The 17,327-nt window shown below is 32.0% G+C and overlaps 2 long non-coding RNA genes across 5 annotated transcripts; one reads left to right on the plus strand and one right to left on the minus strand.

Annotated features, from left to right (window-relative positions):
• Positions 1-839: 839 nt before the first annotated feature.
• On the minus strand, positions 840-4,159 carry LOC145797146 (uncharacterized). Its single transcript, XR_014338307.1, has 3 exons — positions 3,929-4,159; positions 3,553-3,654; positions 840-942 (listed from the first exon to the last, which is right to left on the minus strand). It is a non-coding gene; the product is annotated as an uncharacterized LOC145797146 (long non-coding RNA).
• A 3,136-nt stretch (positions 4,160-7,295) lies between these two features.
• On the plus strand, positions 7,296-16,179 carry LOC145797147 (uncharacterized). 4 transcript variants are annotated; one of them, XR_014338310.1, is made up of 5 exons: positions 7,296-8,287; positions 8,984-9,059; positions 9,895-14,136; positions 14,833-14,908; positions 15,744-16,038. It is a non-coding gene; the product is annotated as an uncharacterized LOC145797147 (long non-coding RNA). The 4 variants fall into 4 exon arrangements; XR_014338309.1 differs by lacking the exon at positions 7,296-8,287 and having other exon boundaries at positions 8,602-9,059; XR_014338311.1 differs by lacking the exons at positions 7,296-8,287; positions 8,984-9,059 and adding an exon at positions 16,111-16,179 and having other exon boundaries at positions 9,298-14,136; positions 15,744-16,045.
• Positions 16,180-17,327: the final 1,148 nt, after the last annotated feature.

Genomic DNA, 17,327 nt, shown 5'->3' on the forward strand with positions numbered 1-17,327 from the left:
AATTTTGAAATAATGTCATAATTAAAGAAGAAAATTGATCATTATTAAAGAAAAAAATAACATAATTAAAAATACATATAATATGGAGGGTGTATAATAGAATTTTCTTATGTCAAGTCTTTCCAACTCTTTCACTGGTGGCAATTTTGGAAGGTTCAATTTATCTATTGCTATCCGTGGTCATGATTCATTATCGCATCTCCATTGTCATTACTTTCTTAATTTTGTATTGTGTTTTCGCCATTGTATTGTGTTTTCGCCATCTAGTCGGCTCCAAAATTATCAACAACTTTTTTCTTCATCATGCTCAAATCATTAGTAATTTGGTTGTCTAGTTCTAAATACTTCTTATTTGTAAGAACTAAGGTGACGGTTTGAGCTGCTTTTCGAGTTCTTCGATGTCATTGTCTCCACCCAATGTTGTCGCTTTTTTCTAGGTTTCCCTCCATTCTTTTTCTTTTTCTTTCCCACCTTTAGCGAGATTAGTATTTCTAGGATAGTTGGGATTCACAATCCAATCTTATGGAATTGAATGATTAAATACTATTTAGCCTTCATTTTATAAAAATAACAAAATTACTTTATGCATTTATTTCTTGTTAATTACTTTGCTTTACCACTGAAACCAAACTAACTACTCACCAGCAGAATATAACTCAAGGAAGGGGATCCACAGAGGATAAAGGATGCTTCAGTTATACTATTGTGACTCTATCACAAGTCCTGAGAAAACCCGATCGCTAGTCCAACAATAATACATAAATTAATGAAAGTTTTACGAGATTTTACACACAAAATGAAATACAAGGTGGCCTAAGTCTCTGTTCTACGGAGAATAGAAAAAAGGTGAGGCACCAAAAAACAAAAACTAACTCTGTGGATGCAGGAGCTGCTGACAGTCCCACGGCAAAGCTTTCTTTACCTGTTTCTTGGTCCTATTTCCTGCAAAGATCATGTATATTCAACAATAAAATGCAAAGAAAATTGTCACGCAAAGAAACCATAATTACCAAATTCAATATGATTTGGAGTAATTGTACATTGTCTACAAAGTCTATTTATTTTCCAAATTAAAAGATTCGTTCCAGTTTAATTAAATTTTCTAGAATATATTGAACTTCTGTTTACGTATAATTCCTATCATTTTAACAATGAGAACTATCAAAAGTTACGAAAGATTCACCCTGAATTCCCTTTAACTTTCTAAGTGACCACAAAATTGCAATAGTAATAATAATGGATTTAATTATCCCGCACACAGATTCCAATATTTTGGCAAATATGATGTAGTCATCTACAAGCATCAAACGAAAAGATTCAAAATCGAACTCTTTTAACGTTTAAAAGCTACATGAGTTCCAGCAGGACTTTTGATGTTCAAGTTCCAAGCTAGAGCTTCAGCAAATAAATATAATTTGACAAACTAGAAACTTTCCTTCTAATTCCTTTAAAAAGAAGGCTGCGTTTGGTAGCGATTTCAAAATATGATTTGAGAGTAGGAGTTGTATTTTGAGTTTGTGAGTTTTGGAATTATGATTTGAGTATGGAAAATTTGTTTGGTAAAAGAGTTTTAAAAATAGTTTTGAAAAGAGTTTTGAATTCAGTGGCGAATTTTTGATGTGACATATGATATTTAATAAAAAAATTTACAACTCATAACCAAATACACAACTCAAAATTCTATTAAAGCTCATAAAAAATTTTAAAAAATTCAGAAAATATTTTTTTTTGAATATATAAAAATTAACGTGTCAATATATATACTGTTCCGGTCAACTGGCCAGATTTCCCTCTTTCGACCGAGTTTTCAAAATTGAATATGGAATTAACTTTTGAAAATCGTAGACAAATGTCATGTGCAAAATAAGCCCTAGAACTAACGTTCTAGAGCTGTACCAAACACACTGTAAATCTTTCCACAGGAATCCCATAAATTAAATTGCAAGAACTGGGTTGAGAAACATTTCACGACTATCCAATCCAAATTATCACAAATAAAAATTTCTGAGGACCAATCTAAAATTATCATTCAAGATGTTAGAAGGTTTTTTTATTAAATAGTGAGCAAGTCAGCATTATATCTCAGTTTTTTTTTTTTTGGGGGGGGGGGGGAAACACACTGTAAATCTTTCCACAGGAATCCCATAAATTAAATTGCAAGAACTGGGTTGAGAAACATTTCACGACTATCCAATCCAAATTATCACAAATAAAAATTTCTGAGGACCAATCTAAAATTATCATTCAAGATGTTAGAAGGTTTTTTTTATTAAATAGTGAGCAAGTCAGCATTATATCTCAGTTTTTTTTTTTTTTTGGGGTGGGGGGGGGGGGTGTTGGGGGTGTTGGGGGATAAATGCCAGCATTGCATCTCAGTTATACGCCAATCTCTCCTGTTGGGAAAAAGTTTCATCGGAAAGAAGGGTTAATTTAAAAAAAAAAAAAAAAAAAAAAAAAAAAAAAAAAAAAAAAAACAGGTCTGATTGCACTGAAAAGGTGCTTGAAATAATTTTTAAAAATTAAGTAGCAGATAGGAATTGGTTCAAAATTGTTTCATAATCCTAGAATGTAGAATATGAGCACTAAAATTACATTCATGTTTTGCTATTTTCATTAGAAAACAAACGGAGCAAAGGTGTATCAGAAATGCCTCATACACCCACTGGGGGTCGACCCCCAGTGAGGTGGCGCCCTGTGATTGGGCGAAAAAAACAGTTTTTCTTTTTTTATTTTTTTATTTTTTATGTTTTCAGCGAATGAGAGCTGGACAGCTCACTGGGGGTCGGACCCCCACTGGGGGTCGGTAGCGCTGGTGTATTTGAATTCCCTCCAAAAAATTCCACTGTGGAGAACATGACGGGTATGTTTGGTTTGGATTTCTAGAGTGATTTTGGGAAAAAAAATTTAAAAAAATTTGTTTGGTTTGTAAATTTTCCAAAATAATTTTCAAAATCACTCTCTCTCTCTTATCTATTAATCAATCACTTTTCTCTCTCATCTCTCATTCTCAATCACTTTTTCTCTCACACACATCTACTCAATTATAACAAAATATCAAATCATTCCAAACTCTCAAACTCCAAAACTACTTTCAAAATACAAAACCAAACAAACCAAAAAAATTCCTAAACTCTCTCCTCAAGACAATTTTTAAAAACTACTCTCCCAAGAACAAACCAAACAAGCCCGACAATTTTGAGTAACCAAGGCCCCGTATCTTCATGAAGCAAGCCACAGGTTTTTTTAACCGCGGATCATAATTGTCTAATTCTCAATGCTTATCCTGAAAACCACCACCCCCACCAAACAGGGCTAATCTCGTCAATATAAATTCAACCACCCAAGAAACAGATTGCAGTGACAATGACATCATCATAGATATAAATGGTAAAGTAATACTTCAAACATAGAATCTATAGGAAGACAAATGTTCCAAAAGTATAAAAATATCAGAGTTGAACACATATTTCTTGAAAGAAGACTTCACTACATTTATATCTAGTTAAAGACTATAAGCAAACAGGTAACTAATAAAGGAATGGCTTACCTTACCACAATGCCTCCACTTCTAACATTTTCCCATTCCCGCCTTTCCCGGCTTCCTAGTCTTGAGCTTGAGCTTCCGTTGTAGCCACAACCCTAAGACACAAGAGACTACACATAAGAAACGAAATAATACCGAAGTTAAAAGAAACTATTACTCACAATGGAGCCACTGATGTCAATTTCCACAAACTGATCTTTTTATCCTAAAACATAATTCATGCATACTCAGTCATTGCAATGGGTTAGCATTTAAAAAATGTTGCCTTGATTCAACATAATGTTTTGGTGTTCAAAAGTATACATAAGTCTATTCCACATCCATAACATGAACAAAAAGCAACAGCAAATGTAAGCTATAAAACAAGTAAGAATCATATCTCGCCTTTTGTTCCCATTAAAAATGTACGTTGCCTGTTCTTCCTTTTCTTTGTTGCTGTTCTTTTTTGTTCGGTTTCCTTAACAAATTCATGCCTCCCTGAGAGTCCGTTCGACCCCCTGACTAAGACCAGGCTCTCAACATAAGTATCCACATAAAACAAGTAGCCAATACCATGGATCCCATGATTCTTCTTTTCTTTTGTTTCAGGGTCACACTACTTACCAACAAGACTTCACTGTTCTTCCTAAACCCAATAACCGCCCCCAAACTTTCCTGATAATCGATGGTAGCAAATAGTTTAGTCCATGACTCAACAAAACCATACTTTTCCATCACCCACATGTCATATCCTTTGTTAGCACTAAACCGAACATGATGCACCACACAAAGTGATTCCCCAAATACGTTGATCTCCAAGTTTGTCCTGCATTTGGCAGCAAAGCTATCTGGTAGAAAAATCTCCCGGAACAGCTCATCACACATATTGAAAGACACAATCAAACCGCAGTGAAACCTGCCATTCGTTTTCTTATCATATGCAATCCAATGTACAGCCCCATTGATATAAACCTGTGGTGATCGCTCGGGAATAATGCTTTGAACACCACAATCACTAATGCTTTGCCAACATCCCCTGATGAGCGAGTAAAGCTCAACCTCAGGTGGAACAGTGTGATGACCATCATCATCTTCGACATAGGTAACACTAACCACTTTACATTCATGATTGGTCGAATCAAACCCAAACCCAATTAAATGCATAAAAGGGCCATGGGTTTGAAAAACAACACTGGGTCTTGGGAGGTTAAAAGATTTTCTAATTGATGGGTTCCATAAAATGATGGTGTGTACATAGCACCTGTCATCATCAGACAAGCAAACCAGACCATTGCAACAACCCACAATCCTGAAATACCAATTTACGCCGTGAAATGGAAAATCAAGCTCAGCATAGTCATCGAGTGTGGGATTGTCGTGGTGTATTGAGAAATGCTCTTTCCTAGGATGCTCAGAGCAATGTCGAAGCAGTAATAATGGTGGGTCTTGTTGTTTGTTTCGATTGAGGCGTGTGGAAATGAAACTAGGGCTGGTGATGAGAGGAAACTTCTTCAGGTAGATAGTCCGGCATTACTTCTTCTTCTTCCCTTTTTGTTTGCACACACAGATGATAAGAGGAAACTTCTTCGATTTTGGTAAATTAGGGCTGGTTTGCCGGCAAAATGTTTCTTTTTTTGGTTGGGATTTGAAAATAAAAATAATAGGTAATATATAAATAAAATATATTTGTTTTAATTTCATACCCCTCTTCATTTTCTTTTTCTCTTTCTCAATCATTCCTCGAATTCCTAATCAAACACAAGCTTAGTTTATTTTTTATTTTTTTATTTTTATAGTGTTTTCAAAAGGAAAAGTAATTTTCTGATTCTATTACAAATGTTTTAATTTTGAAAATTTTGAAAGAATTTATCTTTAATAAAGCTAATAATTTTTCAAAATAATTACTTTTTAAATCTTTCTAAGGTAGGATAAAAAAAAAAAAAATTGACATAATGAGAGAGAATAGAGATATGGGTTGAGAGGAAGTCTCATATAATATGAGAAATGTTGAGGGTGTTCTCCCTTATGATATGCACCTTATCATATAATGTATAATTTTATCATAAAATTTCATATTATTAATTATAAAATGCGTAATCTCGTTACAAATTAATATAACAAAGAATATCTTAATCAAGTCATAAACTTTTTTAACATCAATTATAAAATTATAAATATTTTATTACGTTAATTTAAGACGATATTATACATTTTATGATTGATATTATAAACTTTTATAATAAAATTATACATTTCATAATAATGTACATATGATATGCACTTAAAAATTCCACACGATGGTAAAATTACAAGTCTTTTACCATGTGACAATGTCATTGGGCCATGTTTGCGTAGCCTCTTAAAGAGTATGATTGAATTTGAGATGACTTTTTTGACTTTTTATGAAAAGATTTGTAAAAAGTAGAGAGAAAAAAGAATATTTGACTTTTTGGTATGAGTTGTTGACTTTTTGACTAATTTAATAACTTTTTGACTAATTTAATAACTTTTTGACTTTTTGATTAAAAATGAGGGTTCCCAAACGACGCCTCACTATCGTACTCTTTAGGAATAACAAAATTAGTGCACAAATAACAAAATTATAAAAATAACAAAATCATACTCTTATTTTATAAAAATAACACAATTATATATAACAATTTTATTTTACATAATTTCATAGATGCAATCCTAATAAACTGATATCCTTATATTAGTGCACAAATAAATGTAAGCCGCCATTCTAATTAGGAGTGAGCAACAGATATTTTGATCCATCTAAACCGATCGATTTGAACCGATCCATCACATGTTGAACAAATGCATGATAACGAGCAGATGATTATGGATTAATTTTTTTCTAATCTACCTAGTTTTAGACGGATAACGGATTTGATGTTCCTTTGGCAACAACCGAACCTCCAAACTGCGAACACCCCTAGTAATTTGTAAGATTTTGTGTTTTCAATTTGTTTAGATATTTTGTTTGTACTTTCAATTGAAAAAGAGTTTAGATAATCTATTGTATTTTCAATTTGAAAATCCTTTTATCAAATGACAAGTGTTGATATTTGGTATTTTTGTGTGGAAAATATAAGGCTTATTTTGCCATTTTAAAAAAAAAATTAAATTAAATAGTTTTTGAATAAAAAAATAATTAATAAAATAGTTTTGATAATGCATAATTTTTTTATATGTATTTATTATTTTTATTTGACAATTTACTTGATAATCTTTTAGTTATGTTGAGTTAGATTGTTATAAAAAAAAAATGTTGATAAGTTGTATTATATTCAAAATTTGTAAAAATTTAAACTGTCAAACCGATTCATATTCATCCGTCAATTTGCAAATCCGCTCAATCCACATCCGTCAATCCGACGAAAGGATGTTGATTGATTTTTTTCAATCCGCCAATCAAACAGACAGATGACGGATTAGAGGTTTTCCGACCGAAACCGAACCGTGAACACCCCTGATTCTAATAATATCGTTACTCAAACCAACTATTAACTATACTTATAACTCACCCAACCTAGCCCACCAATCAAAGATGGCCTTACAGGTAAAATATAGAACCCAACTGTTTGCCCCCATTAACTTACAAGCTTTGCCACACTCTTTTTCAATCTTGGACATTAACCTTCTATACATTTCCTTCTTGTTAAATGCTCTGCTTTATCACTAAAACCAAACTGACTACTCCCTACAGAATACAAATCAAGCAACGACGATCCTCGGGGGATAAAGGATGATTGTGACAACCCCGCCACGTATAATATTTTATATTTGGTTAATTAAGGAGATTTGGGATTTTAATTAGTCGTTATCCTAATTTAGTTTGGGATTTATGATAATTGTGGAATCTGATTCGTATATGATTCTTTTAAAGATTTATTTTGCAATTAGAAATTAAGGGTCCAAATGACTTAAGGACGTGAAATTAAGAAGTTGAATCAATTTAATTTTTAATTACGGACCCATTTGGGAGTTTAATTAAATATTCGATTCAGTTTAGTAGAATTGAGATTCGATTACTTAGGTCTGAATTGGAGTTAATTAGGTTAATTAAATTATGAGGATTGAGAATTGTGATTATTATGAATTAAATTTATTTATGGGGTGTCCAATTTGAATATGTAATTTATTGACGGAAATTTGGAATCTGATTAGAAATTGAAGGCCTAAATGGTTTGAGAAATCAAAATTGATGATGACAATAAGTTTAATTTAATATTTGGACCCTTTTGGGAGTTTGATTAAAAAAAAAAAAAAATATGATTCAGATTAATAAATTTAAATATTATTAATTGGGCTCTAAAGGAAGTCAAATTAGACTAATTAAATTAAGTGGGATTTGGGATTAGTCATGATTGATTTAATTATGTGTTAATCAAGATTTATTAAGACTAAGTGTTGCTTAGTTAAATTAATTTTGATCATACAGTAAATTGTAGAATAATCTAGAATTGGGTGTGTTTGTGGGTGTGTGTGTGTTGAGAAAATCTGGATGTGAAAAGAAGCCTGTGTGTGTGTTTATTCATTGTTCATACGTTGTATTAGATAGAGCCCATTGAATTCATTCTTTGACATTCAGGAAGAGAGCTTGAGCCGTAAAGAGAGAAAGGCCCAGAGAGAGAGAGAGAGAGAGAGAGAGAGAAGGAACTCAAGGCTTGAGAATTGAAGGAAGAACAAAGGAGAAGAGGGTTTTGTGGGATACAAAGAGTCAAGCAAAAAAAAAAATTGTGGAAAAATCATCATAAGGTAAGAAATTTCATCTTTTTTTTAGTATAGTTAAAATAATCTAGACATAAATTGATTCAAGATGGATTTTTAGAGGATTAAAAATGAAGATTTGAAGATTAATTATTTAAATTGGGTTTTACATATTTTGAGTTAAAGATGATGAAATTTTTCTATTTTAGATCTATTATGATTTGGGTTTGATTGTTGAGTTTTATACTCTCAATCAGTTTCTATGAGTGTTTTACATGTAGAAAAATGATCAATTTGATGGTTGTTTTGGAGATTAAGATTTGGGTTAATCTAGGGTTTGAATGTGATGTAAAAATTAGGAAATTTATATGTTGAAATTGACTTGATAAATGGTAGATTGGGTATCTCTATGTTCTATGGAGGAATTTTATAAATGATTGAAGTGGTTTTACTTAAGTTGTTGAGTTTATGAAAATGTTGATTTTTGACTTTTGTAGTTAATTGATGGTGGTATTGTGCATATAAATTGATTGGATATTTAAAAAGTTTATTAGCTCAAAAAAAAATGTACAAAGGATGGGTGTTGTGGAGATTGGATAAGAAGTTTGTTTGGGTGACTTGAAGTTGGAGGAGTTCTTTAGCTTGTCATTCCATAGCATGTCTTATTTAGGATAAATTTTGTAGATGTTGTAATTTTCATTGAAAGTTTTTCCTTAATTTTAGATCCTATTTACCAATTGTTAGGACTGGAGGGAGGCGCCTCTACACCTCTTGGGAATTAATTCGTAGAGTTTCAATCTATGCTTTTGCTAATTTGGAGGTGAGTATACTTACCATGGAAATTACCTTACCTCTATTTTTATTACAAAGTTTGAAAATAATTTTTTGAATTAAAGGAAGTGAATGATACATTTCATCATGATATATGTATAAAAAGAAAATCTATAAATTTATTGAGGCCAAGGGTTGAGTTTTAATAAAGATATGATTTCATTTGTATAATGAAGCATTAATTTTTTTTTTATGAGAATTTATTTAAGTTGAGTCTTTCAAATTTTATGATGATGATGCTTGAATGACAGTGAAATGTTATGTGAGGGTATTTATTTTATTGATCATATAACCGAATATAGCCTTTGGGGCCACAAGGGCCAAAATGCTTTGGGGTCTTGGGGACCGAAATGTTCTAAGGACCATAAGGGTCGTTGTATGTATAAGGGGTCCTGGGGACCGAAACATTGAAACAAGAATTGAAGTGCTATGATGACATGAGCTATGTTCCTATGGTTATGTTTTGGGTAACGGTACCGTCACCACCTAAGTCGCGAGGTAACGCGACCCTAAGGCTATGTAGTGGATTGTATGATGGACAGGAAATCTTAATGTATTGAAAAGTTATATTTTTTGTTTACTTTCATTATCCAAATGTATTTTTTTTTTCTACCTTATGAGATTCCTTGGAAAAATCTTGATAACGTTTTATGAAAATTGTATTTCATCATTTTTATTTTTATTTTGTATAAATTTAAGTCCAATTAAGCTCTTATGTTTAGTATCTTTATTTTGAACCCTATTGGTAGGAGCAAGTTTTATAACTCCATGGTATTGGTATACTCATTGGGCTTTAGCTCATTCTTTTAAATAATTTTTTTCAGATTCATAGACTTTTGTGTGGCTCGCCTCAAGTTGGAAGACTAGAATTTTTTTGAAGGATCACAGGTGGGCATCTTGTGGTTGAGGTTTTGTTTAGGGTCATTCTAGGATGTAAGCTTACCCTTTTTTTTTATGAAGGAGGTTGATTGTAAATATTGCTTATGAAGTTGGATGTATTGATGGATTCGTGATTAGTATGTATTATATTTTTTTGGGGAGGAAATGCTTGGGAACTATCTTGTAGCATGATAATACTTTTTTTGTCTTTGAATAGATCATCTCATATATGTTAGGCAATTGAAAGGTCTTATGCACTTTTGGTGATGTGGTGATGTGATGTAAGAATTATACAAGAATTGTGCTGTAAAGGTGCTATAGCGTTTGAGGTGCACCCTCTTGGCAGGGTTTTGCCTTGCCAAGATTGGGTCGTTACATTTTTGGTATCAGAGCACGAGTTAATATCTCACACACGAGCCCATTGAGCGTTAGAATGTCTAGAACGGAATTAAGTTGCATGCATCTAATAAGTAAGTGATAAGTTGTGCACTTGGGAATATATGTGTTTGTGTAATAGATTTAAGTATTAAAACCAAGAATTAAGAGTTGTAGGGTATTTTGTTGCTTATAAGAGGACCGAAATGTGTTTGTTTAATAAGTGTGGTATTGAGGCTAAGAGCCAAGAACTATTGAGGAACTTTTTCACATTATAAGTAAATATTAGTGAGTACAAGTATAATGATCTGCGAGAATGTAGTATTATAAGAACTAAAGGTTATTTGGGAATTTCGATGATTAAGAAGGACTGGGATATGTGTGTTCAACAAGTTTAGTGTTGAAGATAAAGAGTTATTGTGAAATTTTCTTTTTATGCTGTAAGGGAAATGTAATTTTTGATCATAGCACATTGGTGAGTACATGCATATTGATTCATGTGAACACAGTATTAAACAGAATTAAAAGTTTTTGATGGAAGTTAGGAAGGCTATGTGGTTAAATGTAAAATTAGACTATGAGAACATTTTAGGAAGTTAAAGTATTTGATGATTAATGAAGTGTGTCGAACTATGGTGATTGAGAGTTAGAAAACTATTTGATATGAAGATGATATGCTATTTTGGTGAAGGACCTACTATATGAACCATGGAAGTTCATACTTATGTTGATGACCTTGAAAGTCGGATTAGAATCACGTTCGGCCAACATAGTTTCGAATCGGAAATTCTTGATCAACTTCATGGGAATGAATAGGTTGCCCTACCAATCTCTTTGCAAAAAAAAAAAAGAATTGTTTAATTATGGTTGAATTTGTGATGTATGATTTAGGTTATCCAATATTACCCCGAATGCTATCTATCTTGTCTTGTGACTCTAAGAAAAGATAATGAGAAGAAAGAACGAAATGGAAGTTGAGTCTATGTTGGAGCAATTGGGCAAAATAGAGGAAGTGTTAAGAAATATAATGAAAGCTAGGCAATAATGCTATGGGAAACTGCAAGATTATAAGAAAAGTAAAGTGTTAAGTCAAAGAAGGAATTACATAATATGTTTGAGAAGCAGAGTATTAAGTGTTAAGCAAAGTTTGGAGTGGTAAGAAATTTTAAGCAAGATATAAGTTCATTCCCCAAATGTTCGATTTGTTGCAAATATTATAACGGGGTATATCATCGAATTTTAAGAGCATACTACAAATATGGAGAGATAGAACAACTAACGAAGGATTATTTAGGAGTAATAAAATTTTAAGGAGATTTCAAGTCAGCCAGTCAGTTTAAAGATTAGTTTCTAACCCAATTGCTAAGTAAAGGAGCACTTCAAGCATGTGCATGGAATTTTGAGTTGTTATGTCATATATGTTTTGGGATATGTGAATCTTTCCTACCTAATGTTTGGCAGACATAAGATACATTTACTTGGATTTTGGAACTCCATCTGAAAATGCTAAGAATATTAGAGTATGACCAAGACTTAGATTTATTGTAAAGAAGCCTGTATCTAGTACTACTACTTAGAAGAGTTATTGCGAAATGAAAAGCAAGAAAATATTTTTGCCGAAGTTATAAATGCATATTTCTTAAGAACCTCTTAGGACAAAGAATTTGAATTGACTAACTTGCAAAGGATTGAGAAAGATAAAATTTGGTTTCAAAATACTTTGATGATAGCTTTGATGCTATTGGATGGTTGAAGTAAGTTATATATGCATACAAGAGAATTGGAAAATTTAGAATTTATTTGCTTAGGCATTTGGAGCCCAATATGAGATTGTTAAGACAATTAGAATAAGATTGTTATTTCGGGTACCTCAACTAATTGTGAGTAAAGTGTCCACACGTTAATTGATTCCAGACCCATCCATTCATTTGAAGCTAATTGTTATAAGATGAATGTATCATTGGAAATATTATTATATAATAATAAATAACTAAATAAAAAATGTTTTTTTCGTTAGTTAGAGAATTATATTACTTGGGAACTTGTACTATGATTATGGTTCGATATGGACCCTAGAATGTAACGTTTTGAGTGAATGGATTTTCTATCTCTCAAGTGGATGTGATCATACACCTAAGCGAGTCGTCTTTGACTTTTGAGATTAAACAGTTATTTTGTGGAACCAATGGAGTAAAACCCCAGCCTATTTGATTTGTCAATAAGGCCATTGTGGTCCGAGTATTTGTGGACCCAAAAAAAAAAAAAAAAAAAATTGAATTTGTCATTAAGGCTGTGTTAAATACTTAGTCTATTTTGGAGACTTCATATGAGATGTCAATAATGGAGTATTTTGATTTATTTGAAGTTAAGTTGGATCACGAATATCATTTGTGATTGATCCTCAATGAATTGGAGACGTGTGGATTATTTGGCGCTATGTGAATTATTGGAGACATGTGAATGGATGAGTAGAAGTATATGAATTAAGTGATTGACGAGAATAGTACATTGTGATTAATATGTTTCATGGTTTAATGTTATGAGGTTGATTTCAAGGTCTAGTACATATTATTGATTACTGAATGACCCTTGATGACAATATAGATTATGATGAATCACCAATTTGGGTTATTAACCAACAAATAAATGAGAATGAGTCGAACTCCTGTGATGAGAAAATCGAATGGTAAGAAAGTTACTTCGAAAGGAGGAATGAAATGAAGCAAAGCTATTTGACTCGTTTTTAAGTACAAGTGACTCAAGTTTGGAGGACCAAACTTTCTAAGGGGGAGAGATTGTGACAACCCCGCCACGTATAATATTTTATATTTGGTTAATTAAGGAGATTTGGGATTTTAATTAGTCGTTATCCTAATTTAGTTTGGGATTTATGATAATTGTGGAATCTGATTCGTATATGATTCTTTTAAAGATTTATTTTGCAATTAGAAATTAAGGGTCCAAATGACTTAAGGACGTGAAATTAAGAAGTTGAATCAATTTAATTTTTAATTACGGACCCATTTGGGAGTTTAATTAAATATTCGATTCAGTTTAGTAGAATTGAGATTCGATTACTTAGGTCTGAATTGGAGTTAATTAGGTTAATTAAATTATGAGGATTGAGAATTGTGATTATTATGAATTAAATTTATTTATGGGGTGTCCAATTTGAATATGTAATTTATTGACGGAAATTTGGAATCTGATTAGAAATTGAAGGCCTAAATGGTTTGAGAAATCAAAATTGATGATGACAATAAGTTTAATTTAATATTTGGACCCTTTTGGGAGTTTGATTAAAAAAAAAAATATATATGATTCAGATTAATAAATTTAAATATTATTAATTGGGCTCTAAAGGAAGTCAAATTAGACTAATTAAATTAAGTGGGATTTGGGATTAGTCATGATTGATTTAATTATGTGTTAATCAAGATTTATTAAGACTAAGTGTTGCTTAGTTAAATTAATTTTGATCATACAGTAAATTGTAGAATAATCTAGAATTGGGTGTGTTTGTGGGTGTGTGTGTGTTGAGAAAATCTGGATGTGAAAAGAAGCCTGTGTGTGTGTTTATTCATTGTTCATACGTTGTATTAGATAGAGCCCATTGAATTCATTCTTTGACATTCAGGAAGAGAGCTTGAGCCGTAAAGAGAGAAAGGCCCAGAGAGAGAGAGAGAGAGAGAGAGAGAGAGAGAGAGAAGGAACTCAAGGCTTGAGAATTGAAGGAAGAACAAAGGAGAAGAGGGTTTTGTGGGATACAAAGAGTCAAGCAAAAAAAAAAATTGTGGAAAAATCATCATAAGGTAAGAAATTTCATCTTTTTTTTAGTATAGTTAAAATAATCTAGACATAAATTGATTCAAGATGGATTTTTAGAGGATTAAAAATGAAGATTTGAAGATTAATTATTTAAATTGGGTTTTACATATTTTGAGTTAAAGATGATGAAATTTTTCTATTTTAGATCTATTATGATTTGGGTTTGATTGTTGAGTTTTATACTCTCAATCAGTTTCTATGAGTGTTTTACATGTAGAAAAATGATCAATTTGATGGTTGTTTTGGAGATTAAGATTTGGGTTAATCTAGGGTTTGAATGTGATGTAAAAATTAGGAAATTTATATGTTGAAATTGACTTGATAAATGGTAGATTGGGTATCTCTATGTTCTATGGAGGAATTTTATAAATGATTGAAGTGGTTTTACTTAAGTTGTTGAGTTTATGAAAATGTTGATTTTTGACTTTTGTAGTTAATTGATGGTGGTATTGTGCATATAAATTGATTGGATATTTAAAAAGTTTATTAGCTCAAAAAAAAATGTACAAAGGATGGGTGTTGTGGAGATTGGATAAGAAGTTTGTTTGGGTGACTTGAAGTTGGAGGAGTTCTTTAGCTTGTCATTCCATAGCATGTCTTATTTAGGATAAATTTTGTAGATGTTGTAATTTTCATTGAAAGTTTTTCCTTAATTTTAGATCCTATTTACCAATTGTTAGGACTGGAGGGAGGCGCCTCTACACCTCTTGGGAATTAATTCGTAGAGTTTCAATCTATGCTTTTGCTAATTTGGAGGTGAGTATACTTACCATGGAAATTACCTTACCTCTATTTTTATTACAAAGTTTGAAAATAATTTTTTGAATTAAAGGAAGTGAATGATACATTTCATCATGATATATGTATAAAAAGAAAATCTATAAATTTATTGAGGCCAAGGGTTGAGTTTTAATAAAGATATGATTTCATTTGTATAATGAAGCATTAATTTTTTTTTTATGAGAATTTATTTAAGTTGAGTCTTTCAAATTTTATGATGATGATGATTGAATGACAGTGAAATGTTATGTGAGGGTATTTATTTTATTGATCATATAACCGAATATAGCCTTTGGGGCCACAAGGGCCAAAATGCTTTGGGGTCCTGGGGACCGAAATGTTCTAAGGACCATAAGGGTCGTTGTATGTATAAGGGGTCCTGGGGACCGAAACATTGAAACAAGAATTGAAGTGCTATGATGACATGAGCTATGTTCCTATGGTTATGTTTTGGGTAACGGTACCGTCACCACCTAAGTCGCGAGGTAACGCGACCCTAAGGCTATGTAGTGGATTGTATGATGGACAGGAAATCTTAATGTATTGAAAAGTTATATTTTTTGTTTACTTTCATTATCCAAATGTATTTTTTTTTTCTACCTTATGAGATTCCTTGGAAAAATCTTGATAACGTTTTATGAAAATTGTATTTCATCATTTTTATTTTTATTTTGTATAAATTTAAGTCCAATTAAGCTCTTATGTTTAGTATCTTTATTTTGAACCCTATTGGTAGGAGCAAGTTTTATAACTCCATGGTATTGGTATACTCATTGGGCTTTAGCTCATTCTTTTAAATAATTTTTTTCAGATTCATAGACTTTTGTGTGGCTCGCCTCAACTTGGAAGACTAGAATTTTTTTGAAGGATCACAGGTGGGCATCTTGTGGTTGAGGTTTTGTTTAGGGTCATTCTAGGATGTAAGCTTACCCTTTTTTTTTATGAAGGAGGTTGATTGTAAATATTGCTTATGAAGTTGGATGTATTGATGGATTCGTGATTAGTATGTATTATATTTTTTTGGGGAGGAAATGCTTGGGAACTATCTTGTAGCATGATAATACTTTTTTTGTCTTTGAATAGATCATCTCATATATGTTAGGCAATTGAAAGGTCTTATGCACTTTTGGTGATGTGGTGATGTGATGTAAGAATTATACAAGAATTGTGCTGTAAAGGTGCTATAGCGTTTGAGGTGCACCCTCTTGGCAGGGTTTTGCCTTGCCAAGATTGGGTCGTTACAATGATTCAGTCATACTATTAATTATGACTCCATCACAATTCCTGAGAAAACCCGATCACTACTCAAACGATAATGCATAGATTAATGAAAGTTTAAGAGGTTTTATAAACGAAATGAAATAAAAGGAGGCCTTTCTAAGTCTCTGTTCTACAGAGAAAACAAAAAGGGTGAGGCATCAAAAAACAAAAGCTAACTCTGTGGAAGTTATGCAGGAGCTGAGGACAGTCCCGCAGCAGAGCTTTCCTCACCTGTTTCTTTGTCTGTCCCTGTGAAGATCATGAATAGGTTGTATTGAATCAGATTCAACAATTAAGTGCAAAAAAATTATATCATGCAAAGAAACCATAATTACCGAATATAATATGATTTTGAGTAATTCTACATTGTCTACAAAGACTATTTATTTACGAAATTAAGAGTTGCATTCTGGTTTAATTAAATTTCCTAGAATGTATTGAACTTCTCTTTACCTATAATTCATAATTCCCATCATTTTAACAAAGAGAACTATCAAAATTCGAAAGTTTCAAAACATTTTCTCTGACATCACTTTTGGAAGTTCCTATCAAATGAATGATTTGAAAGCGATTTTTTTTTAAGGTTTAAAAGCTCTATATGAGTTGCAGGAGGACTATTGATGCTCAAGTTCCAAGCTAGAGCTTCAGTAAATAAACATAATTTGGGAAACCAGATAGTTCCCTTTAAAAATTAAAACTTTCCAGAGAATCCCATAAATTAAATTGCAAGAACTGGGTTGAGAAACATTTCACGACTATCCAATCCAAATTATTACAAACAAAACCAATCCAAAAATTACCATTTCAAGATGTTAGAAGATCTTTCCATTAAATAGTGAGCAAGTCAGCATTGAATCTCAGCTATAAACCAATCTCTCCAGCGGAGCGAAAGTTACCTTGGATGGAAAGGATAATTTTACAAAAACAGGTCTGATTACAATGAAAAGGTGTTTTGGTTCACAATTGTTTCATGATCCTAGAATGTAGAATACAAGCACTAAATTACATTTTTGTTTTTCAAGTTCATTAGCAAGCAAACGCCACGAGGACGTATATGGGCTCCCTCCAAAAAATCTCCACACTGAGAACGCAACAATTTTGAGTAACCAAAGCCCCGTATGCATCTTCATAAAAC

Source organism: Camellia sinensis, chromosome 8 (genome assembly GCF_055761805.1).
Source record: "Camellia sinensis isolate YWXY chromosome 8, ASM5576180v1, whole genome shotgun sequence".
NCBI classification, from domain to species: domain Eukaryota; kingdom Viridiplantae; phylum Streptophyta; class Magnoliopsida; order Ericales; family Theaceae; genus Camellia; species Camellia sinensis.